General features: G+C 41.9%; 1 protein-coding gene across 7 annotated transcripts in view; it reads left to right on the top strand.

Moving 5' to 3' along the window:
• The window catches only part of ZBTB20 (zinc finger and BTB domain containing 20), a 519,609-nt gene that overhangs the window by 187,663 nt on the left and 306,308 nt on the right, over nucleotides 1–25,638 (top strand). The window contains exon 5 of one of the 7 annotated variants that reach the window (XM_056341440.1): nucleotides 12,293–12,378. The exons of the other annotated variants lie outside the window; for them this stretch is intronic. The gene's annotated coding sequence lies outside the window, so the exon portion shown is untranslated. The remainder of the gene's footprint in view (nucleotides 1–12,292; nucleotides 12,379–25,638) is intronic. 7 annotated transcript variants of the gene reach the window in all.

The raw sequence follows: 25,638 nt of genomic DNA, 5'->3' as shown, positions 1-25,638 counted from the left end.
CTTTGTTCTGCATGAGTGTTTTAATAGAGCAAGTGTAATATAAGGATCAGGTGGGCTCGTGGGAATGGAACAAAAGGTTTTGTAAAATTAAAGCAAAATAATTATAGCTCTAGGTGTAGAGTGAGCACACTCCATCAGTTGATAGCAGGAACCTGCTCAGAATGGAGAAGGGAGGAGGGAGGAAGATGCAGCTGGAGAGGGGTTTTGGTTTGTTTTTTTGATATATACGTTCATAAAACACTCACATACATATACGTGCATACATAATACAGACAGATTTGTATATGTACGTTAACAAAGACTTTAAATCAGTGACAGTTGTACGCAACTTTAAAAGTGACTAATATACCCACACACAAAAATGTATTAAAATGAAAATTCTTAAATTTAGAATAGTCTCAAATGAATTAATTAACAACAACAACAGAAAAAAACCCTCAACCACGTCAGAACATTGTCGTTCAAATGGAATAAAGAACTAATGTCTAAAAGAGGGACCATCCTGTGGCACAGGATTTGAAGATGTTCTTACTGTAAATCCCCGATAAGGAATATAGACAAGAGTGCCCAGTACACTAATAAACCAAACTTGAAGTTCCAGAAGTAATGTGATTATCTGGGGGTCACATGAAAGCTGTCAGCAATGTGTTGTGTTACGGAATCTCCTGTATTTGGGCAAAAGACTCTGCTGTGCTCTTTTGCAGAAAAAGCTGATTCCTACCTGAATTTAAGAGTACAGGCAAGATAAGAGCTTGGTTGATCACCAGGTGGCCTCCCTGTATCTGGCTGTGTGGTTTTTCGTTCCTTTACCATCCGCATGTATATGTACCAAACTGCATGAGGATGCTGGGTAAAAGGAAAAAACACAAAACAGATTCCTGTCCCAACACAAGTTTTCTGAGTTGCTGATTGTCCTCAAAGGTGTAACTAAAGAGGAGATGCCCAGCATCCAGGAATGTAGGCAGAGTGTACCCAGGTGTGCATCCTTCTCTTTCTAGGTATGTCGTGTTGGGTTCAAAAGGCTCAGAATCTGTGCCTATTTTGGGCAGCAACTTCCAAACAAAGAAGTTATTTTTGGTTTTAAGTTGAAAGAGAAAGAGCTGGTGAATTTTGATGCTAGCCCCATTAACTCCACATGGCACCTGTGGGTTAGAATGGGTATCCTTCCACTGATGTGCTGCTGTATGGAATAAGGAATAGGAGCAGCTACCTGTGATAAAATGCACCTAAAGTGAGAAACTGTTACAGGACCCAAATTACTACCCTCCTGTGGTGGATAGTTTCTGATGGGCAGGACGACCGCCACCTCACCTCGGTGCAGGTGGTGGAACGGTGGCTCAGTGGAGCCGATGGGCCACAGTCGCAGCTACTACAGATGGCTGGCGTGCAAGATACAGCCATGGCAAGGGAGGGGGGCAATGCGCCTGCCTCCCACCACATTTCCCCTTATTCTGTAGTCAGATTTCCCTTATTCAGACTTTGTTCAGGATAATTGTTCACAGACAATATATTTTCGTGCTGGTGGTGCAATCAGAGGCTGTTCTCACTTGAAGCAGAGCACATCTCTTAGGTAGTGCTTTCTGCCAGAATGTGGAGGCTGAGATCAGAGTGAAGCTTTATGAGCTCCATTTGGTGCTTTTTACTTCCGTCTTGTTTCTCTCTCTGCAGGGGATGTGAAACTAGATTTGTCCTGTTTCCACAGCAGGGTTTTGGTTTATTTTGTTTTTCTGAAGCATTTCGTTCAGTGGCACAAATCCAGAGGAGAGTGTGTTGCAGAGATGGATTTGAATGTCAGACAGAAAGAGTTGTGTTTAATAAACTCTTTGTTGTAAATTATAGAAACTAGAGAGCAGGAGGCCCCTGTTTAACACAAACATTCTGTGGTTAAATTATCGCTTTAAGTGTTTACTCCTTAACATAAAGAGCAATGAGACGAGGTAGCTTTGCTGAAAGGGCTGCTTATGGGATCCAAAGCTGAAGACTGAAATTCTTTAGTTCTCAATAGTCCTTTCAAACTCTTGTCACCTTCCATCTGCCTTTGTCTTTTGGCTTAGAGGTAGCTGCCTAATAGAACTGAAAGTATAGGATTAGTTTAAAAAACAACAAAAACTCACTAAAAAACCACCACCCAAAACAAAAAACAAACCAAAATTTTATAGGCTGTTATGAAAAGAGAGATAAAAAAGATGCTTTGATAACGTGATGCAGTACTTGAAGATGGTAGCCAAACACATAGCTCCCCTTATGTATGCTACTCCTGCTTATCTCCTGTGCTCACCAGCTTTTGAAAATTCCTTTCTGTCTGTATCGTAGCATGAGCTGTGTATCTGTGTTGATCTCATTTCAAAGTGATTTGTCAACATGAGCCTATTATGAAAGTTCAGGTCAGTAGCAGGCCAGGCATCCAAGGGGGTGACGCTGCACATTGGAAAGGGAGAGGTCAGGAATAGCTGGTCACGTCCCAGGTCTTCAGATGTGCCTCAGGAGCCGTGCGTTTTGCTGTTCGGGAACAGAGATGCTGTAAAGCTGTAGAGTTGAGCTCTTACTCACAGCAAGACGCAATATGCCAGTATCTGTCCCATTCCAAGTTCCTGCAACACTATTGAAGTCAGAGAATTCAAGTCCCAGATTCTTGGCTTATTTTGAGATTGACTCATTTTCTTCCTTGCCATTCCAGTAAATCCAACATACATACATGCACGTGCATGCTCATATAGACATACTGCCATTTTTCCGTAGCATGAAATTAAAAAAAAGGAACAAAAGCACAGGTCTTTCTCCCTTGTCCTTTAGTTTTCTGACAAAAAGGAACTTCAGTATTTTATATTCCAGCTTTATCTTCTTCCATTCACTCCGCTGGGAGCAAAGTCTAAAGGATTAAGACAAGAACAACTCTGTACTATATCTCTATATTATTCTAATGTGTATTATATATACTATTTATATAATAAAACATATTCCTAATTGTACTACAAAAAAACCCCCAAACTTTTGCTCAGAAAGAACCGATGCAACACTGCTCACATTCCCCTGCTTTCTCTCCATCTATTTTGGACTTTGATGAGCAATAACATACAAGCATCAGTAAAGACTACTGTCCCTCCCTTTGCTCTTTTGTCTGATTTTCCTTTTCCGAGTCTGTAGGAGAATGAATCTAGTCTGTCTAGAGAATTTGCACCCTGGTTTTCTCATAAGGCAGATGAAGTTTTTTAGATAACAGTAGGGACAATTTCTGGTCTTATTGAAGTTGTTGGCAGTTCTCCAGATGATTTGTTATGAGATTTGGCCTTGAGAAAAAGGATCAGTCACACTCATCTCCTTTTTATTCTGAACTAGAATGACCCATATCGCTACCCAGTGATGGCTGCCTAGGATACTAGCAGTGAATGTTTGGAAAATGACCAAAAGTTCAAATATATGCAAGAATGCATGAAACCCACTGTCTAAGAGACCAGAGAGAATGCCGTTGGCCGCAGTAAAATGCGTGATTAAGTAGAACCAAATAAAACTGGAAGCTTGTTATGAAATACCATCTATGTCTACTTTAATACTTTTATATATAATACCATGTTATGATGAGGCCCCAAACAGTTCTCCCAAACATAAACTTATGTGTATGTCTTTCTGCATTCCCTGAGATCTTTTGATTGCAGAGCACTAGAAATGGTGCAAAACAAAGTCCCTTTTCCAAGTTCCCTACAGTGAACAACTTAGGAGCGTTTAGTTTTAGCTTGTGTTAGGACTTCGTGTCCTCAGAGAACAGCTTCTGCGCCTTTGATCTCTAGATATAAAAATCACTGTTTCCCATGTTTCCCAGTGGCTACAGAAAGACCAGTGGGGCCCCAGAAAAGAGCCAGGGAGGTGTGGAATGAGGACCTTGCAGCTCCGGTCGTTCCCGGCATTGCTGCTGACTTCTCGTATAATTGGAAAGAAACTTACAGTTATCTCCAGTAATCCTTATTTCTGTGAGAGTACTTAGCTGCCTTAACAACATGTATTAAGGAAGGAAGAGGTGGGGAAAAAAGTTGAAAAAATAGACATACTCTCTAACCTTAACGTAACTTTTTTCGTGTTTTATTTGTGTGCGGTTAGTCCACAAAGTAAATTCACAGGCATGTGATTTTATATGTCTGTATCCCATGTAGTGCCCCTTCCTATGGGAAAGGAGTTGATCAAAACCAATGCTCAAATCCGACAGATTTCCCTGTCTTTTGGAGGGAAGGAGAGGTAGCAGGTCAAAGAGAATATAAGATTTCATTACAACACAGTTGTGTCTGCAGCTGAAAACATTTCACTAACTTATTCCTATCCAAAGTTTTCCCTTTGAACATTTCTTGTAGGAGGTGAATTTTCCAGTTGGTTTGACTTTGTTGTCAAAAAAAGTCAAACTAATTTCTTTTTCTTCCCTCTGATTAAATGAATAAAATGTTAAGAGTAATTAAGCCAAGGTAAGTTTTATGTCTGGGTCGTTTTTTTTCTTAATTCCTAACCTGGTAAACAAACCGCTTGTATCCATCTTTACAGAGATAATTTAAAGGCACGGTGCTGGAAGTATGGTGTAAAAATACCAGTTCTCACTTTGGAGACAAAAACTCTTTGATGACCTTCAAACCTCGTGTGTTAAACTTGCCAGTAAAAATCATGTTTTTCATTATTCTTGTTACCTCAAGGTTATTCAGAGCTAAAGTTTCCGCAAAGATCAAACAAGAGGGTTTCTTTCAGTCTCGCATATCCTCGCTTTTGCCCAGATTATGCCCCCTGTGAAAATACTAAACCACAGACATCGTGGCCTTGAAGCTGGAGGGAGGATTGCTTGGGTTTTGCGAGGCTCTGATCATCAGACCAGGAGAGATCCAGCTTCTCTTCTCCACCCTGGCTCAGTAACCTTGGAAAAGTCAATAATAAATCTGTTCCCTGGCTGTAAAAGGAAGGGGATGCCATTTCCATGGGGCAGAGGTCCTTTGAAGATAAACCTGCACTCTGAAGCTGATAGCGAGCCCTGCAAAACGCCCGTGTGGGCCAGGTGCCCAGCTTGCACCACATTTACCTCCTGGCACGTGGTTATGGAGATCCACCGGGAAGGCACCTGAGCTTCAGGGCGATCACGGCGGGCCCTCCTGAGCACACCTCATCTGCAGCTGCTGCGGGGAATGTCCCCGTCTCCCTCCCTGCTGAGCGGGGCTGGTGTCCCGGAGGAGCCTCCTGCACACTTTGCCCACTCCGGTAGGATGCTGTGAGTGAATTGGTCCAGCCTGGCTCCTTACTTTGGAGTTGCTGATCCCTTCTGCAGGGTGAAAGCGGTTGTTTTAGGGCTGCAGTGTAGCGATTTTTCGGTGATTCATGATGCAAATGATGATGCATGATGATGCAAATGCTAGTGTGCGTGATGCCCTTTTTAAATTTTTTGCTGTAGCCTTATTCACATAGGCTGATGGTATGTGCCCCAGATACAAAGAGGAAGACAAAGTTTCCAGTTCCATCGGCTGCAGCCTAGAACAGTTTTATCCACCATTCACTGGGAGAAAGCAGTTCTGATGTAAATGGCACATAAGCTGTGCGTTATTAGTCTGATAGGATAAAGTATTACAGGTTTTTTTCCTGGTGGGTTTTTTAATCTGAGCTGGAAATAAGTGTGCTGTGTGAACTCTTAAATGGAGATGTCTAAAACAAACAAAAAAATGAGAAATAGTAGAGACTGGAACCGTACAGCAGTGATGACTGCTTAGCACCTGGACTATTTAAGTCTCTTCTGAATGAATCTTCCATCAAAATACCTGGCCAGCTTTTCTTCAGCAACTTTAAGCAACTTTCAGCAGAGGTAGGCAGGAAACCCCATCAGAAACCAGCCAAGCGAATGCAATGCCCTTGTAGCCACCACTGTTTGGAAATGAACCATTCACGAATGCAACCTCTTCACTGATGCCCTCAATTCCCTTGTCACTTAGCTCATGCAAACTACACCTCCGTGCCTGCCCTAAGTTATATCACGTTGTCGTGTTGTGGAACAATCTATTGTTGAATGCGTACAGGAAACGGATTATAAGATTTATTCAGTGGCAAAATCATTTTGGATTAGAGAGCAAGATAAAAAGTTCACGTGCCATGCTTGGACTGCAACACACGTCATTGTGTATCTCTGTAGCTTCCTAATACTGCTAATGGGAAACAGCAAGGGTGTGTATCGCCTCCGAGGGCCTTATCCAGAGCTGTGCTGGGCTGCAGCGGACCTTGGTGCCTGCCAGGAGGCAGCTTCCCATAGCAAGCTGTTTCTTACTGGTCACCTGGGCAGCCTTCCCTAGGGCATCGCTGCCTTGGGTCGGGTCTGGGGCACCCTCACAGCTGAGTAAATCGGTGTTAGCGGTATCGGGTTTAGTAGTAGGGGCTCAGGTTTGTGTCAGTGTTACTGACCAGAAGCTTGGCTGTTGATTTCAGTAGGAATTTACCTGGATAAAGACATAATGTTGAGCAGCTGAATTTTTAACTGTTCTGGACCAGTTGAATCTTTTATGTTACTTGGTTCATGTAGGTAACAGTGGGCTTAATTTGCTGGTGGTTTTGGTTTTTGGTTTTTTTTTTTCTCTTGTCCTTAAAATTCATGTTTTCTTTATTGTTTGGAGTCCTACTTTATTCATTTGTGAGTAGCTAAAGATGCTCAGCTGTAGCTAGTGCGTAGTGGTGGTGGTACGTGTTACACAGGTAACGCTGAGGCTGGATTGACTGGGGAGATGGGATGGAGTTGTTAGCTCCGGGAGCCTTTGTGACACAGAAAAAAAGCACCAGCTTGTTTTGAGAGAGATTTTTCCTGCTAGAAATATCCCCCCAGAATGCCTGTCTGGCTTCAGAAAATAAAAATACCTTTGAAAGCGAAAGCAAATAGGTGCTGCAAGCGGGGAGAAAACAAGTGGGAGGTTAAAAAGTTCGCGTGACCACATACCGGGTTTCCTGTCAGCTGGATTTGGAAGGGATTCCTGCCGACACACATGCGTCGGGACGCAGGGCCGCGTTCAGCCCCGCTGCTCAAGCATCGTGCCACGTGAGCGCTCCCTCCCCGGGCTGCGCGGAGAGGAGGGACGAGGGCGCTTGGCTGGCGTCCCTCGGGGACCAGCGTGAAGGAAGGAAGCGGATCACGGCGTCTGAAGTCTGAGAAGTGACAGCGTTTTGCACTGGAGGCAGCTGCGTGAGGTTACCTGAGGACAATGTCTGGCTCTACTAGCTGATTGCTTAGAGCGTTTAAAAAAAAACAGGAAAAAAAAACAAAACAGTTGATGGAGGCACCTCCTAAACAAACCAGATATCCCTTTTACCGTGCAGTCCCTGTTGAGAAGAGTATAATTTTACATTAATTACACTGGATAAGTAAGAATTTGTTATGTTCTGACTTTATCCAGTAAATTCCCATTTAACCCAGTTGTTCCTATTAAGTGTGTCAGCTTTTCTTTCAAAAGCTCTGCTGTGCAAAGAGAAATTAGTGTATTAATGTGAAAGTATGTAATTTAAGACAACAAAAAAAGCAGCAGCCCTTATCCTTCTTTTTCAGAAAGAATTATTTATTACAGAATATTACAACAAACTCTGCTTGCTTACAGTTGTTTATTAAAATTATTTTTGTTGATACTGTTTATTTTTCACTTCCAAGCAGAATTACGACAGCAGAATTACATTTGTCACTTTCATTTTCTTTAATTTGCTCTAATTTTGTTTAAAGTTGATTTAAAGTTTCATTTTCAGATTCTCCTCTAAATACTGAAAATTTGACCTGAAAGTACCTTCTAAGACTGATCTACTCCTTTCTACCCTTTTCTTAATTTATACATAACGTGTACTAGACAATAGTCAGATTTAATTCTGAAATGCTTTGTTTATGTCACTTTAAGTCAAAGCCTAAGGGAAAACAATTAATTTGTCTTACATACGATTAGTATGTAACTGTTTATACTGAAGTTTAGTGTTTTTCGAAAGACTTTCCTTCACAAACGGCCGTTGGAGAACAGGTCTACTGCTGTCGTCTTGAAACCCGCCGTGGTAACTGTTGTTTACATCAAAGGGCACGGGACGGACCCAACCCGGGCACTGGGAAGTTCTCCTGTTTGAAAGGCGTTGGGGTTGGGAGGAAAGTTAAATAATTTCTAATACGAACTACCAATCCATTTGGGCGTGTAGCACCGTAAAATACATATGCACAAGAATCCCAAAGATAACTGGGGTTTTTTAGGCATGTTTCTAACTTGTCTGATTTTTAGCAGCTGATACATGGGATATACATAACATGAATGTGTTTTATTAGGGATGTTTGATGCCCCTGGTGCCGTTTGTGCTCAGAACATCGTATTTTAGAATGCATATCTGTGTGTGAGGAATTATTATTGCATTTTATCATCCTGTGGTTTGAATTTGTGGAAATCCCATGTTTTTCTACAATATCGCTGCATCATACAAAGTGCACACAGTCCTTCTAAATGCAGTGAAGTGTCCATGATGGGATGTAAATTTTCAATTTTGGGCCCACAAGTTGTTTTCACTCATGTAAGAAGTAGCCAGACACAAACTGGTTTTGACAGACGATGCATTTCTATCCCAAAATGGATTTACATGGATTCCTTGTCATACCGTTCATCCCCAGGTGGGCCATTTTTCTTCTTCTGTTCCCTAAAAAGGTGTTCTTATTTTGTATTTCAGAATGTAGATTTTCATTTAGCAATTAATGTGGGTGATTCAAGTCACTCCTCCTGTATTTTATTAATTTTTACCAAATATAGTATTTCTCTGCCTGCGGTAGATTGAGCAGAATGGAACTTGCCTACACAATATTTCTTAGGAAATACAATTTGCACATCCAGATTTCTAACTACACCTACTCTCCCCATTATTGTAAGGTGTTAATCTAGTTGTATGATGCTGCCTGCACAGATGCATACATAGGTACGTTTTCTTAAAAATAGGTTATGTGCCTAAACCCTTACAAGAGAGCTCAGATACTGATATTTTTTTTCCCCTAGGTCTGTGTGCTCACTGAATCTTTAGCTCTTGTGGTTACTGCAACAGAGTTTTTGTGAAGGCTTTTCCATGTTTTTAGAAGGTGCTTTTAGTAAGTAGTTTAATCCTAGATAGTAACTCGGTTCTTTTGCAGCAAAAGCAGCTACTTAATTTTAAAAGTAATTTTAAATTTACACATATCCATTTTAACAGTACTTTTGATCTGAGCAGCTCCCTTCCAGAAATCTACCCTGGAGAAAATGTTTTTAATCAGGTTAAAATGGAGGCAAGATAGGGAAAAAAAAAAATGTTTGCTGTGGCGTGACTGCAGCAGTGCTAATGAGCTCTGCTCTAATACATGATGGAACATATGGCCCCCATCTGAATACAAACTGGACACAAAGCAGTAATTCAGCTGAGATGTCCTGAATATTGTAAACTGGGTGAATGTGGTCAAAGGTGTTTATAAACGGTGGCTGAATCCCACACACTGACTCACTGCCTTCGAATGTCGGGGGCTCAAGGTGCTGTTTGTAAGAGTATAGAAAATGACCAGTAGAGGGAATTCTTAATTAATGCTAACAAAATAGCAAACTGAAGTGTTGTGTTATGAAGAAAAGACTTCTTGTGCTCATGACGCAGCAAGAGACGGATTACAGAGAGGGCGAGTTAGGAGAAGAAAAATCACAGGACAAGCAAATTGAGTATTTACTGGCAAATAATTGCTCTCTTAAGCTGTGGCTCTCTTCCTAAATTCTTGGCATTCCTGAGCACTAGAACCATTTTCAAAAAATGCATCGTTACAGAGTAGATGTAAAAAAAAGCTCTCAAAGGCTGATGGTACAGACTTGTGCAGGTAAGAATGTGCATGTTACTGCATATTTTCTTCCGAAGCTTTAGATCGTCCGTCGTTTACAGGACTGCTGCTTTTTTCCGTTCCTGAGAGAGCTGCTGTTCTGGTTTCACAGCTATACTTTGTTGTCTAAAAGTTGGGGAAGTGGAGATGGTCTTTTGGGCTGCGGTGTATGCTTTTCTATCAGCACAGACGTGTCGATGTAGAAGAAAGTGAAACAAGCTTGTGGGAGAAAGTATACAGCCCAGTTTTATTTAGTTTAAATGGGTTCCGGCTTTTATAGAGGTGCCTCTAATTAAAAAGCTACACATCAGCTTAATGCGAGGCAGGAGCACAGTGCCCGCGTGTGCTTACGTGGCCAGGCAGCCTGGCTTCACGCAGGGATGCCCGTGAGGTGCACAGGGAAGGGACGTGCTCGGAGCAGCAACTCAGCACTGCCTGCATCCCTCGGGCTTCCCGAGGTGTGGCTCCCCAGGGATGCGGGATGTCTGGGATCCCGCTCGGAGCCTGTGGACAGTTCGCCTGCCTGTCGCCTAGTCCTTTTCCTTTTCAAATGTGACCACTTCCAGGCAAGTTTGATGTGGGAAAGTCTCCAAGATACCTCAGCTTCTATACGTTGTTTGGAAGGAGGCAGCCGTTTAAAGGGGAAAAGCTGTTTCAATGACCCCACTGAGGGAGGGGCTGCCTCACGATTAGACCCAAAATTACACATCAGAGACCAAACGTGGACCGAAATCCGTAAGAAAGGAGGCTCCTTTGGACCTTGGTGAGCTGGCTGAAATTCACAGAAAGTTTTATTTTTTATTCCACTTGCAAACTTTGTTTTCTAACAGTAAAAATTCTGTTAGGGCATAGAGGTGTATAGGGGTTTAAGAATGCTCTGCCTTAACATATGGCCCTTATTCACATCTTACTCATCAAATAACAAAACAGTAACATCACCAGGTGGTTGGTTTTTTTATCAAACGTACAGAACGTCATTCTTCATTTCTGCTCTCGGTACCATCACGTTCATTAAAAGGAACGGCCAAAACAATCTCACCTTTCACAGATAAATGCAGTTAGCACATACCCCCAAGAGCACAGACGTTCCTTTGATTGTACAGGGATTTTATTTCGGTCGTACAGACCCTGATCAGGTGGGGTTGACTGATGGGCATTTACACGTTGTAGAAACCCCTCTAGAAAGCCGCACAGTAAACATCACACAACCCAGCGTCAGGTCCTTCAGCAATAAATGCTGAGTTCCCCGTAAAGAGTAATGGTGATTTAGCCTTCCCCACAGGGGCAGTTTCTCCTTAATAGTTATCAAATTGAAGTTGGCCTGTGCCTTTAAACATGGGCAGTTTTCAGTCCTTGAACTTTGTTGTACCGTAATTGTGGATATTCTATTTATTCAGTGCTATGCTAATTATTTCTAGAATTATGATATATTTATCATTATTATAATGGGGTTTATTATTGTTATTATTATTATGGCAATAATTAGTCCTTTTTAAACTCATAAAAACTTGGCCCTTCTGATGTCTTGGGTACAGAGTACTGCAAGTTAATTATATAGTATGTGGATGAAAAATAATAATCCTTTTATTGGTTTTAATGTTCTGCCTTTTAGTTTTAATGACTGTCGCCTCTTTTCTTGGGAGGTCAGATTTATTTTATTTTCTCTGTGCAGTTACATTTATATCATTTCCAGTACGTTCAGTCTTTTTCATTTTCTCTGTCAGTTTGAAGCTTTTCTAAACTTTCCGCACATGGAAAGCTCTTGAGGGCTGTAATGAGTCTTTTTACTCTCTGAACCCTTTTTGTTTCTTCTCTATCCTATTTGAGACAGGGTGATCAGGGTTGACTGCAGTATCCAAGGTGATGGCATAACAGCCACTTACGTAACTGCATTATAGTATTCTCAAAAGTATTTCCCTTGGACCCCACCGTATCCCTCAGCTTCCTTTTCCAGAGTTGGGTTCCATGAACTTCTGTGCATTGAGAGATGGAAGCAGTGCAAATTATTTCTTTACTGCTGGTTATGGTAAAGGCTGACTACAGAATACTATGCAAAGGGTGGTTTTTTTTTTTAATTCAAAAGAGAGATCTGTGGAGATGGATCCTTGTACCTTGTGTGCAGCGAACTGGAAGGTTTCCATAAGATGGGGATGGCTGACATGGGAAGGAAGTACAGTTTGTTCTGTGGCTTCTAGACCATCTGCAAGTGACTTGAAAGAGATGAGAAGGTGCCAAACAAAAGCACAATTGTGATATAGTGGAAGTATGAATCAGCCATTGGTCTACTCTTACTGGAAGAAACAGGCAGAGGCCAGGACTGTTCCTCGGGTGGTGCTGCGATACTTCATGCTTTCAAAAGATGCATCTTTCAGGCACTAATTCAACACCAGAAGTCACATTAAAATGTCTGGAGAAAGCTTTTTTCAGTTTAGATTGTCAAATTTTATCTTTTTGTTTCTGCAGATATATAGAGGCATGTTATAGAAATATGTAATACGAAGCCCCCGGGTCCAAGTAGAGCATATCGAGTTGACTTTTGCTGGAAGCAAGTGAGTTTTATTCCCATTCCTCTCCTCTCGCTTCATCCTCCCTTCTTTTGCTTCCTCTTCTTGCCCCTCCCTGCTTTCCATCAGGAATTTTTCTTTCTTAGTAAAAGTTCTGCCTGGCCTAGTATATTTTTCTAGTGTAAATGATCACTTTCAGCATTAAGGTGGTAAAACATACTTTATGCCTTCTTGGTTGCCCAAGAGATAGCAAATAGATTTTGAAAAGCAGATGGTTGACTAGAGAGCCCTGAGGTATTGCAGAGTTAACAGGTGCAGCTCCCTGTGCAGATTCTGCATTGCAAAGAACTCCTGTTTCCCAGACAAACCAGAAAAAAAAAAACAAACCACAGGATAAACATTGAAAAGATGGACTTTAAGAGTCAAATACATATGTTTTTAAATTATATTTATGGTAGGTGATGCAGGGACAGCATTTGTGCGGTGAAAGTAGCCATCCATTGCTAAGAACAAGGCAAGCTTCATGCTGAAGCGGAGTGCTGGAGGGTGCGGCTCCTGCTGAGTACGCTGCTGGAGGTGCAGAGACCTGCGCTGGATTCTATTACGGCCATTGACCAGCTGAGTAATTTGCAAAACTCGTTTTATGTCTGTTTCCCGCACAAAGGCAGGACAGTAGCGGAGGAGTAACTAATGTATCCTACAGCTCCTTGTGAACCCTGGATGGGAAAAGCTAAGGAAGGAAAAGTCTATTACTGTTGGAATGCTGGATACCAAGGCAGCTCAAAACGTGTTTCTGAAAGTGTGAATTGTTGAATTACCTCAAGCAAAACAACACATGTAGGTCATTAGCAAAGAAAAAATCATACCATTATCATTACCTCTTTCTAGTCGCATCTGCCCTATCTTACAGGTCGAATGCAGGGTAATACTGCGAGCTGTTTATAACTTCAGGCACAGTGTATTCGGGGTTTTGTTCATACGACCGTAAATCTCAATTCAGAATGAAAATGGCGGGAGAAGATAAATGCTTCGTTACTAATAAAGTTATTAGGTCCTAATTTTGTGATCTTAAGCTTGAGCCACATCCCTGGTGTGTGCTTACCGAATCAGGGCCATAGTGCAGAGCCTGGGAGTGCTGTGTTGTTGTAGGTGCTCTTAAGCATATTTCATCTTGGCATGTCAGAGGATTTTGAAGTGGTGTAACCTTTCTCTAGAAGGTTTTATACAAGGCGTCAAAACACAGCTACAAAACTACTTTCTTGCGTTGCTGGAAGTAGAAGAAATAAAGACCCTAACTTCTAGCCTGCTGATCTGAGTACTGGAGAACTGTGTCCTATTCAGGGCAAAATAAAGGTAAAGGAAACCAAGGGGATAACTAATCAGAATTTTAGCTAGTAGTGAGACACTAGAAAAGGGCAAATAATGGGCATGGCTCTTACTGCCCAAGCATTAAATATTAAAGCCTTTAAATTCTAGATTGCAAGGAAAATGTTTCAGTGTGGTTAGTCCTATTAGAAAACAAATTCATAATAACCATAATCACATTTTAAAATCGATGAGTACAGGAATAAGGAGGTATTCTAGGTCAGTAATCTTAGGCAGAAGTTCTAGGAGTTATGGAATCTGGTACATCATACTCTTAGTTTTTCCATAAGAACATTTTTCCATTAGTCGTCAGATTGGAGCAAAGTTTATAAAAATCAATTGGAAAATCAAGTCATAAGAGCTATAAAGCATTTTCAAAAGTGAAGGTGAAAAAGATGAATAAGGTGGAAAACCTTTTGCGCAGTTGAGAGAAAATAAAATAATGGGGAGATGGGGTTTTTTTCTGCTTTTGTTTAAAAGGTGGGGTCTTGGTGGAGAGTTAAGCAGGGAGAATACTGTAGCCAACTGTGAATATGTGATACCGTTAGAGGAAAGATTGCTCTGCTGTTTCTATTTTCAGACAAATTGCCTTAGTGGTCCTGGTCCTTTGGTGCCACACAATTATCAGCTGAGCTGAGGGAGATCTCCCTATAGCTGTGACTAGTAATGAGGCTTTAGCATTTCTTTGCACATCACTACGAGGATGTGACCTCTCTCACTAGAAGGCTCACCTTTTCATTATAAAGGTGTTACTTCTTTTCGGCATATTTAAAGCATCGCTCAGGTTACTATACAATCTCTTCATTGCGAAGCAGTAGAGATTTCAAACCAACAGAAGTTCCAGAGAGCTTCTTTAACCTTGGATATGAAAGGTGGTCAGCGATGGAGGTTTCGGTATAACAGCGCAGGAGTTTTGAAGGGCAGCAGAAGCATGGATCCATTTAGGATTGTACTCAGAATATTGTATAAATAATGCAGGAGGTGCAGAGAAATGCCACAAACACATCCACATAGGGACATGTGAGAGAGAGAGAGAGAATGAGTCCAACGGTGTGATGACATCTGAAATGTAAATGTAAGGCAGTGCTAATGTCCTTTGATAAAGACTTTTGTTCTTTCCATGATGATTTCCCCCCCTCACACCAGTTCACATACTCTGCTGTGACACGGAATTGATGTGACCTCGTGAAATTCCAAGAAGAGTGGAAGTGAGACAAAATGGATGCTTCTACAAAGGGCAAATTACCCGGTCCTCTTAGAAGTAAAGGACATGGTGGTGTGAGTCAGTCCTTCAAAAATTATACTGGAAGTGAGATGGATAAAGGTACTTGGGCACAGCAACTCTGAGTGCTGTGAGGAGGTGATACGGCGTGGCAGATTTACCTGGGATTTATATGCTGGCAGGAGGACAGGTTTGGGGGTAGGAAGGCTTTTTATGATCAAGCGGTGTAGCTCAAAGCAGCATTGGTTTTATGTATGTGAATGATAGACAGTGGTGAAACACGGAGTACAGCAGAATCCTAAACCAAGCGATCGTGATTGGGCAAATTATAGGGGGATTTATGCTCTCTGCAGCTCTATCTCAGATGATTTGGCTATGCTTTTGCTTTTTCTCACCTTTTCCCCAATTTATTTTGTATTATGTATCATGCCTATAATTGTGTTCTCTGTTGTTTCTCTCCTGACATGTTTAATCCCCCAACACAGTCTAGTCTTGATGTTTTCCTTTTCTTTCAAAGAGTCCCAAGAGAGAGAAGCAAGGAAGGTAGATGTATTTGACTTTGGAAAATGAGTTGATGCCAGTTGCAAAGGAAATAAAATATATCATAGGGGTCTGCTGCAGGGCGGGGAGTGAAAATATTGCTCGTTTGTGACAAAAGATTGCATTGAAGACTGCTTCAGCTTGATCAGTCTGAAACCCATGTCTCACTGTTTCCATTACAAAGGCTTTTATGTTCCTGTTTCTTTTGGAAAAGGACTTAATCTATTTTGAAATAAATCCAAGGCTCCCCAAATGTACTCTTCGCTCTCAGGGCCAGCACATGAGAGCTGTGCATCAGGGTCACATTGCAGAGGGGTTAGGAGAACATACATTGTTTAGGTCGTGAGCCAGGATAGCCAAGGAGTCCGCGTGTGACCAGCCCGACGGAGGCGGGGGACCCACGGTGTTAGGCTGATACAGCCCGTGCGGCGTCTGCAAGGGCTTTGAATGTGGGGACACTTGGGCAGCGCAGTCGTATTGTAGTACAGGGGCACAGCTCCTCCCCAGCCCTGGGCGATGGTTGCAGTGTTCTTGGCACACCAGGGGACAAGCTGTCAAGCTGTGCCTGGCGCGAGGGATCACAGGATGGGGGGAAGCTGGAGCCATCCCCTGCGCAGGTGGGTGACTGCAGGGCTGGAATCAGGTGTGGGAATCCCAGCCTGAACAAGTGAAACCCAATAGATCTTTATTTCATATGGGGCTCGTCTGGTTGGCATGTAGGAGGCAGGACTTCAGACTGCATGAAGGCAGAACAGTATTCCTCTGATGCCTTCTTGCTTTCAGGTCTGTACCTCGGCGCTAATCGTTCCTTTGGAGGAGCTCACTCTGAGCATGTTCTTTGGAGTTGATCATTGCAGAGCTTTAGTACATCAATCCAAGTTCTCAGCAAACAGAGGCTCGATAGCCTCCTGAAACTCCCCTGGCTTCCCATCCTGAAGATGTAGCTTTCTGACATGTTTTGTCTTTCCCTGCTCCTGCGATACCCCCAGTCTCTTCTGAGCATCCATCCCCACTTTACCGTTTGCAGCAGAGAACTTTTTCAGTGCGTACCTGTGAAGTTCATTCCTAACCTATCATTTAGGTATTAATAGTTTAACCTGGTGTTAAAATACTGCTACAGTCCTGATACGCAGAAAGAAAATAAATGCATTCTCTGGAAAGAGGCGGTACATTCTTTAAATTAGTGGTGGCCATCCCTGGTGGTATCCCTGGTGATACGTTTTGAAGTTCAAAGATATTTTTTTTTTCTTTTTGTTTCTCTTTCTTCAGCATGTCTCTCTAAATGCGTCAACTATTGATGCTTTCAGCTTAGGTTTTTTTGTTTAGAAATCTTACAGGGATTTTTGACATTTCTGTTCTTCCAATGCAGCTTTTAGAAGGAATTCTAAGAAATAATTTTAAAAATAATAATAAAAAAGAAAGCAACTCTCATGTCAGATCAGCTCAAGTGAGCTGCTGCCAGCTGGTGATTTCTTTGTACTGTAAGTGGACTTTGTATTTCACACGGGCTGACCATCATGGCCTGCAGTGACACCGGATAACAGTCTGTGAATCCAGAAAAATAGGGGTAAAGGTGACAGGGGCATTCACACCGGTAAGTTACTGGTATGAGAAGCTGCCTCAGTCCTAGGAGACCACTCTTCTCCCTTGTTAGCTTGAAACCACCTAGTTTTAAGCAAGGTTGGCAGAAGGGTAGAGGCTGCGAGGAGAACGAATTCCTACAGGTGTTTGTTTTGTTTTTTGAAACCAGAAATGAGGCAGAAGCAGAAATTACTCCTTCCCTGCGAAGGAGCCTGCGGTGTGCGCTCCAGAGACCCATGTGAGGGCTGCGCTGGGTCAGTCGCATTCCCAGACCGGGGGAAGCACCAGTGCTTCTGGCTCTGGAGCTCTGGCTGGGTGCAAGGAGGGAGCTGGCGGCGCTGTGAGCACTGGCCGGAGCAAGGAGGGAAGAAGAAGCAGTAGAGCAAGAGAGGGCAGTCATAGCTGGGAAGGCTGGGGGGATCATACATCCCATGGCTGGGATGTCATACAGAAAGAGAACCCAAATCCAGGGGAAGCCAAGCCCCACTGATGCTGTTACTTGTGGGATTACTTGCTGAATCCAGATACCATCTTGCCTGTCGCCGTATCCAGAGGTATTTTAACAAAGAAGCATTGCTTTGAGATTAAAGACTGGAACTGGAGGGGAGAAAGGCACAAGTTCTGGTCTTTGAATAATAAGTGTGAACTTGACAAACTGATTGTAATGTCTGTGTCTTGAATTCTTTATCTCTGAGAGAAGAATAAAAACTCATGTGTGCTTCAGAGGGGACCTGAGATACTTCATCCATTTGGAAAATGATTTTTCTCCTTTAGGAGACAGATGCTTTACCTTTTCCATGAAAAGTTGTAAATGTTTCAGAAACAATTAATGAAGCTTCCTGACATCCTCTTGGGTGAGGAAATATGATTGCTGTGGGAAAACTGAGGCAAAAATCTGTCATGTGAATATTTTATTTTAATAGTTAATGAACAGGGAAAAAGAAAGTATTACTGTAAAACACATGAGCAAGACTGTGGAAAACTTTGGCAGAGAAAGGTACTGAGATAAATTCTGTCTTGATTGGCATCTCTTGAAGGTCAAAGTGTCTACCCAGTGTATAAGGCAGGATTAAATTTGCCTTGTGGTGTAAATGTAATCAGAAGACTTACCTCTTCGTATACTTAATTTCAAAATGCACATACTGCATAAGGCAGGCTTGTAGAGTAGGTGTAAGTACTTTGGAAAGTGACTACATGAAAGATAAACTTCTTTTGGTTTCACATCACCAGTAATACCATTACTTTTTACATGAAAACCTGCAGGTTTTTGGTAAACAAAACCTAATCCCCAGCAAGCCCGCCTCCCCAGGCAAGGGCAAACCAGCTCGATCAAAATCCACCGCACCGTCTCGGGGCGTTGGTGGTGGGGATGGTTAGCGTTTCCTACTTAAGGGTTTGGAAATGTAGGCACAGAGAAATGAAGCAGGCCGTGCAGCAAGTAAAGTGACAATTGAGTTAAAAAAAACCCACGTGCCCTGACCTTTTTCCTTGCTGTTTAAATCAGAAGGTCCGTAGTCCTTGGAAGCACGCGTATGTCCTTCCAGTTCAAGCTGATTTTTTTTTTTTCTTGCAGACAGTGTTTTATCTCAGATGATCCAATTATTTTGACTCTCTCACCCCAAGACCCAAGTCATCAATCAGTAATCCTAGGTAGTCTCGCTTCTCCATTAGGGCAAACCTCCCCTTTTTTAAAAACCTCTAGCAGATTTTGGACTAAACATATACCAGGCAATATTTTGAACTGCATTCACATTGTGTTACTGGCAGATTGCAGTTATATAAATATGTAGGTACCAGTATGCATTGAACAGTTAACTGTAATATCTGTGGCAATTAATTTCCTCCACTAGGCTTCTGTACCTTTATATCAGTTCGGTCTGTAACTACATCTGTTAGTCAAGCATATTATAAAAGAAGAAGAAAACAGAAGCTCCAGCTGGTAGGAAATGAAAAATTTATGGTGAGAAAAGCCAGGACCATCCGTAAGCATCAGATACATACTGACACTAAATTATTATCTTAGATTTCTGGGGTTTTTTGTAGGGTAGACTTCTCAAAAGTCAGCAATGACTTCATGTCCATGGAAATCAATATGGGCTTTACCATACACTTAAGATGAAATATAGACTGATACTGCATATTGTGAATATCTCACCCCTAAATAAAACCAGATTCATATTAAAACAAACAAACAAAAAACAAACAACCAAATAAAAAACCCCCACAATGACTGAATAACTCATACCCACCGTTGCCTTTATGTTCCTGAGAAGGGAAGACAATGAACAGAAACAGGCATTATTTCATATCCAGGCAGAGCTGGTGCTTTCCAGCACACCAGCCTTATTTCAAAATGGCTTAGTTTTTTAAGTGTCTTGCAGCCCAGCTCATCTGTGCATCCTGAGGATTTTCCTCTGGCCTTTTAAAATCCATAAGGCGGTGGAGTATGCTAGACAAGAATGCTTTTCTCTTTCTGCTTGCTTATGCCATTCCTAACCGGCAAGACAAATAGAAATAAAAAGCTCATTGTGAGGTGAGGAGAGCACGCTCTAGCCTTCGGAGGTCGCAGATCACAGGCTCGTTCCCCAGCAGTGTCTCCAGCTGTGGACCCCTTGGGAGCTCCCCCTGGGCAAGGGCAATGCTCTCCAGTTCTCAGGCTGTGTAGGTGCTGTATGTGCTGATGATGGGGTTAGTTATGATAAGTGTTATCCTGGTTTTATTGGTTTTCCAGTTGTTCAGAACCATAGTTCATGTCCATAGGTATCTCTGGCACTCAGAATCTGAATGGTCCCTTAATTTGTAGACGAGGGGAAATTCACTTGCAGGTGGTGTTCATGGCAGAAATATGTGAGCTTTCCACTTCAATTATGGCCATATTGGAGTCTGGATTCTCTAATAACACTATCAAAAGCAGGCTTAAGATGGAGGAGATTTGGCTACCAACTGGTCTTCACTCCTAAGAAATCGACATTTGCATTCTTTATATCCCTCAATTGTATAAATCAGGAGAGAACAATCCTCATTCTGAATGCCATGCTTATTCTCAGCATGATGTGTGTGGTGAAGAAGGTACTGAAAGAAAGCATTAAGGCTAGGATAACATCAAAGAAAATGCTTCAATTTTTATTCTCCCTTCCATGGTGGATTAATTAAAACAGAATGAAACACCAGCTAACTTGAAAATAAAAGCAAATGTGTATGTGTAGGCTATGGCAGTTTATTCTGAAAATCAAAGTAAATTCTTCCCTCCCCCAAACCATAGCTCTAATGACGTAATGCTCTAATAACATAATCCTCTACCTTACTTTCTTTGACATACCTTCCGAAATTCACTGGCCACCCTATATGGTTGCTTTGAGATTTTTGATGTCCCGTGTCACTTGGCTTTCAGAGCTGTAGCAGGTAACTGCTGGACCCGTCTGCTGATAGTACATTGTGCTTGGCACAGGATGTGAAGGGATATAACTTTATCGCACCGACCCTCTCATAGGCTTTGAAATAAGTTCAAATACATCCCCACTGAGCACTCAACATGTGGTGGTGGCTATAGGAAAATGGGAAGTAGGAGCTATTCAGGCAGGAGTCTTAAGTAGACAACCTCAGTCTGTGCCCTCCTTTGAATCAGAAGTTGCGTGGTGCAGTGTCCTTGTTATTCCCCCTCCCCCCCCCCAAAAAAAAAAAAAAAATTAAAAAAGTGTCTGATCCTTTTTTTGTTATATTTTATTTTACAATGACTACACTCTGGCCAGGTACAGTGACAACATCCCATCCAGCAGGCAAACAATGCTGTGGAAAACAATCCGAAGCTCCACCAAACCATTCCCAGAGTCCAGACAGGGCTGCCTCCTGCCCTGGGACACATCAAGACAGGCCCAACATTGAATTTCATTCAGCTGGAACTGAACAGCTTTTACTATATGACAAAACCAATTCCATGAGTAAGTAAATGAGTTCTTAAGTAGCAGTCAAGGTAAAATATGTGTGCATGAAAGGGGCGTAAGAGTCAAATCCCAAACCATGTAATGAGGAAGCCAGTTGGAATCAATAGATTAGTTTCCAGGTGTTCGATGAGGAAATGTTTGTTTTCCCAGCTTTAGGAGGCAAGATGCTACTGAATTCCTCTCTAGTCTTGGGCAAGTCAGTGATTCCATTTGGGTTTTGTTAGCTGACAAGAGCAGTACAGGTTTCTGCTGCAAACAGCTTGTGAGAATTGCTGATATATTAGGGGACCAAGCACATTGATCTGACTAATACAGTTGCCTGAATAAGTGCATCAGGATTTGGTACATTGTTATTAACACATTTGTTCACTCCTTTTCTTTCTCAAAGACAACGTGCATGCATACAAACAAACCTACGTTTCCAAGTTTTATTTCAGTGCATGAACGTGGGGACAGAGAAGAGACATCCAGTTATAGAAATCTACTGAATATGTCCTCCATTATTTGTGGCAAAATTAGTTTTTTGGACTCTACTGATTAGAACAAGACACATAGTTATTACTGAGGATATCAGCTGTAGGAAAGAAACACTCTCTCAGCTTTATACCACACATCCCATTCTTTTGTCGGCTTACATTATAAATAAATAACAAAGCAATTTGACACATGCCCATTGATTAAAAATAAAAGTTGTCAGAGTGAGAGGAGAAAGACAAAAATATGAATTATTAATAACAATATTAAGCAATGCAAAAAAGATGCTTAACATGCAGGAAAGTCCCTGAAAAGTCACTTAGTGAAGGGGAAAGAAAGGACAGCCATGAAGACCTTCTGTCCGCTACTGCTTTGCAGCCTTTTCTTTGCTGCTTGGGCCCTTGGAGGTTGGGGTGACCATGTGAAAGAGAAGGATGATTCTGTGAATTTATATAATCTTGTTTACTTCATCTCTGGTGTTTCTAACATGCACCACCTGAAAACATGGAGACGTCCTGTAGGGAATGGAGTCATTTTGAAGTGATGATTGCATCATGATTAGGATCGGCCATTTTATATTTTTGAGCGATCTTCCTGGCAGTGGGGTTTGAATGACCAGTTGACAATGCTGACACATCAATTGGAGAAATTAAGCTAATTTATACTCTTTCCAAATTTCGATTATGACAGATACCAGTGATGTAGTATGCAGATATTAGGCATGCAAAAATGCTAGTAGTAGTTTGTGTTCTGTGTACTTTGTGATGCTCCAATTGATAAAATATAAACAGTACCCTAGTAGCTGGCATAATTTTGCATTCCTTTTCCCACCTTCTGTTGCTTATTTTGGTTGCAACTACTTAAATGCTTTCATTTATCAGACCAGTTTGAATGGCTGTTGGGTACATTGACCATCCTGGCAAGTCTTAATTTTCCATCTGTGAAAATCAGATTTCTTTTTTCACTGAAGAGGAAAGGAGGAAAAAGATTCTTGCAAAGAGCAAGAGAGACAACTGTGCAACTTCCCCAAAAGCTGTAGAAGCTCCCTGGGTGACAGTCCTGTTTGCTGAAGAATGCCTTTGCTCTAGGCAGGGATGGTGTGTGCTACTGCAGCAGAAGAGCTAAGTGGAATTTTTCCTGGTAGAGCAGCACCAGAGTTCCAATTGTGGTTCAAGTGGTGATGTCTCTAGTGGAGCATCCTACATTAGACTTTCTCATGTCCAGTCTGAATATGGTATTACTTGTAGCTGGAGAGATGACATCATCTTTGGGGGGGGGGGGGGAGGGGGGAAGAAAAAGACCGCAAGGCTGTTACCCTGTGCTTATGATGTTAATATTTTGAATTAACAAACTGTTAATGAATTCTCAACATGATCTCCCAATTATTGTGCTTTAATTCTGGAAAGCTTCTTTTTATGCATCTTTGGTTCAAATAAGGGCTAAGCACTTATAGCGTTTATGGATTTCATTAGATGCCAAAAATGCTCAGAGCTTCTGAAAACCAGGGTCAAAGGACCTTCTCACTGGCATTAGTTGCATATGGTGCAGGTGCCTCCATCCTCATTTGGAATCCCTTTACAGTCAGTTGGAGAATATTAGGCACTTAGAGGTGTGATTCATCCTGGCGCAAGGAAAGGCATCTGAAATAGACCCTCATATAAGGGCTGACTTCTGTTCATAGGCTGTAAAGGAAGTCTGGATGATGACTGTAAGCAGTTTAAAAGTTATTTGAGATTCCTCTGTGCATGATGCCTCAAGCTGAGTAACCGAAATTAGGGAATTTTCTGAGAACTGTTAGTCGTCTTTATGTTTCTGTATATGAAATGGGAGTGCTGTGCAGCTTTGCAGGTTCTGAGAAGATGGACTTCTCTTACTTGGTGCATAATTGTAATGATGAGACTTCTTATTAGCTCCTAAATGGTTTGCATTTACATTTTATGAGCTCTTTTTAGTTTCACATATACTATGAGTAAAAATCGGCACCGAGTGGATATGTCTGTTCATCTCAGCATGGGTACCTTACGCTATTGCTAAATTTGGCTGTATATGAAATTATTGGTGTCTCTTAAATATTAATTGATGTAGCCTGACTCCCCTTAGTACTTCTAATCTGCTGCATCTGATCCTCAGGGCTTTGGTGAACATTAATTTGTGCATTAAAAGACTGAATTTAAGATAATTTTGAAAAAGTTACGCAAACCAATAGTTGCTTGACAGACCCCACGCACAGACCAAACCGAGTGAAACAGAACGGCGTGCGGGGCTGGGCTGAGATGAGAGGGGAACAGCAGCCCTTTCTCACACATACCCAGAACTATAAGCTAAAGTCAGATAAAGACATGTAAAGGGACCCTAGCGTATTATGCCCTGTGCTGGGACTTGAAGGCAATAATTTCTTGAATGTTTTTGTCTACTGGCACCCTATGTAGCCTTATTCTAAAATCTTGTACTGTTGTCTGCAAGGGAATCTTTTGACATCGGAATAGATTTGTCCTTTGAAAAGGAGATTCTTAAGAAAGTGAGTAGGCTTTAAAATGCAGCAAGGAGGGTTAAGAGAACCTTTGATAAGGAATTTTTAAAATCTAGGAGAAAGCACTTTAATAATACCGTTATAGTACTTTTCATCAGTCTTACTACACCCATGTGCAGTATTTCAGCTCTGTAAACTGAAGCTTATTTATGTTAAATGATTTGCCCAATATCTGATCACGGGTAAGTGGCAGGCCAGAAATGGAGCCCGGGAGTCCTAATTTGATTTCTTGTTGAATTCGGAGACAGTATACTGCCTCTGAAAGGAAAACACTCAAGAATTCAACCATAGCACTCTGCATGAGGAGTCTCCCATTTCAATAAATGTGTGGTTATATTATGTCTGTGCTCCGCTGACCGAGGTCCCCGAGGTTGCTTTCAATCCAAATCCATGTCTCCTTGGTGGGTGCACGTTGCACTACCAAATCTCTCAGTGCTCTAAACCAAAAGTCTTGTGCTTAATGGACATACTGGGGAAAATTCAGCCATCGAAACGTACCGCCACTGCCCGTGAAAAAAGCAAGTTTGGGTGAAATGAAAGGGAGCTGTGGAGTCGTAAGAATACGGGCTGCAGTTTGAATGCTTCTACCAGTGTTGGGCTGCTTTTTCTAAAGTAGCAAAGATGACAGCAGATGATATTATTTATCTTAAACCCCCTGTCTAATAGTATTTACTGTCTCTGTGCGATCCTGAATAAGTACGGCTAAGTCTCTGTGTTTTTAAATTCAAATTTTGAAATTTGACAACGCACTGGCTGGGCTTTACAGGGAGGTATTTCTGGGTTTTTGAGAGGAGTCTAGTCATGTCAGCTCAACTTCCCAGCAGCTTTCGCAGTGTGTGAAGATGGAACGTGAGAACAAGAGCAAATAACGCCAATCTGCAGCATCTGGGCAAACATTTGAAATCAGTGGGTTAAGCGTGTGGGCTGGTGTAATACAGCGCAGGCTCTGGGTCTAGTCTGGAAAATCCAGTGTCATAATCTCGAAAGGAAAATTCAGGAGTCAGGGGAAACGCAGTCCAACACAATTGGTTCAGTCAGGACTTTGTGAATTCTTGTCAGGATTGAGTCCGGTGTATTTATAAAACATAAAAGTGATGTTCTTTCTTAGAATTCCAAATTTTCCCTCAGTCAGAGGAAATTTTGCATGTGTTACAGCCAGTTTAATTTGCAGAGCTAGAATATGAGATTTCTTCAGCCAAGACATGGAGGGCATAAAGTGGAGTTCTGTCAGCAGAGTTTTCCGTTACTATCTTCTTTTGTGTTTAGCCAGAAACAGAAGAATTTGATTTTCTTCCATTTGTGCTGAGCATAAGGAGGTCTGAAGGCCACGGGTAGAGGGGAAGGCATGCATCTGCTGCCTGGGCAGTGAGGGCTCAAACACGGGGATTTGTTACTGTGTGAGGTCCTGTAGGATGCACCTCCTGGCCTTCAGCTGCTTTTCCTAAAAGACAGGTACCCCAGAAGTGGTAAGTCATCCCTGTTAGCTGTGGCCAGATGTGCTTAAGCCCTCGGGCTTTTCTGATGGCACTTGAAAGCTGTGCTTAATCAAATGCCTTGAGCCCTAAACCCCAAACTTTACGTACTTGTAACCACGACTCGTGTATGATTTATTAATGATAATCCTATCATATAGTACTTTAGGAGAAATCCTT

The sequence above is a fragment of the Falco biarmicus genome, chromosome 5 (assembly GCF_023638135.1).
Source record: "Falco biarmicus isolate bFalBia1 chromosome 5, bFalBia1.pri, whole genome shotgun sequence".
NCBI classification, from domain to species: domain Eukaryota; kingdom Metazoa; phylum Chordata; class Aves; order Falconiformes; family Falconidae; genus Falco; species Falco biarmicus.
The sequence above is the reverse complement of the archived record's forward strand: the minus strand, read 5'-3'. Positions and strand labels throughout refer to the sequence as shown.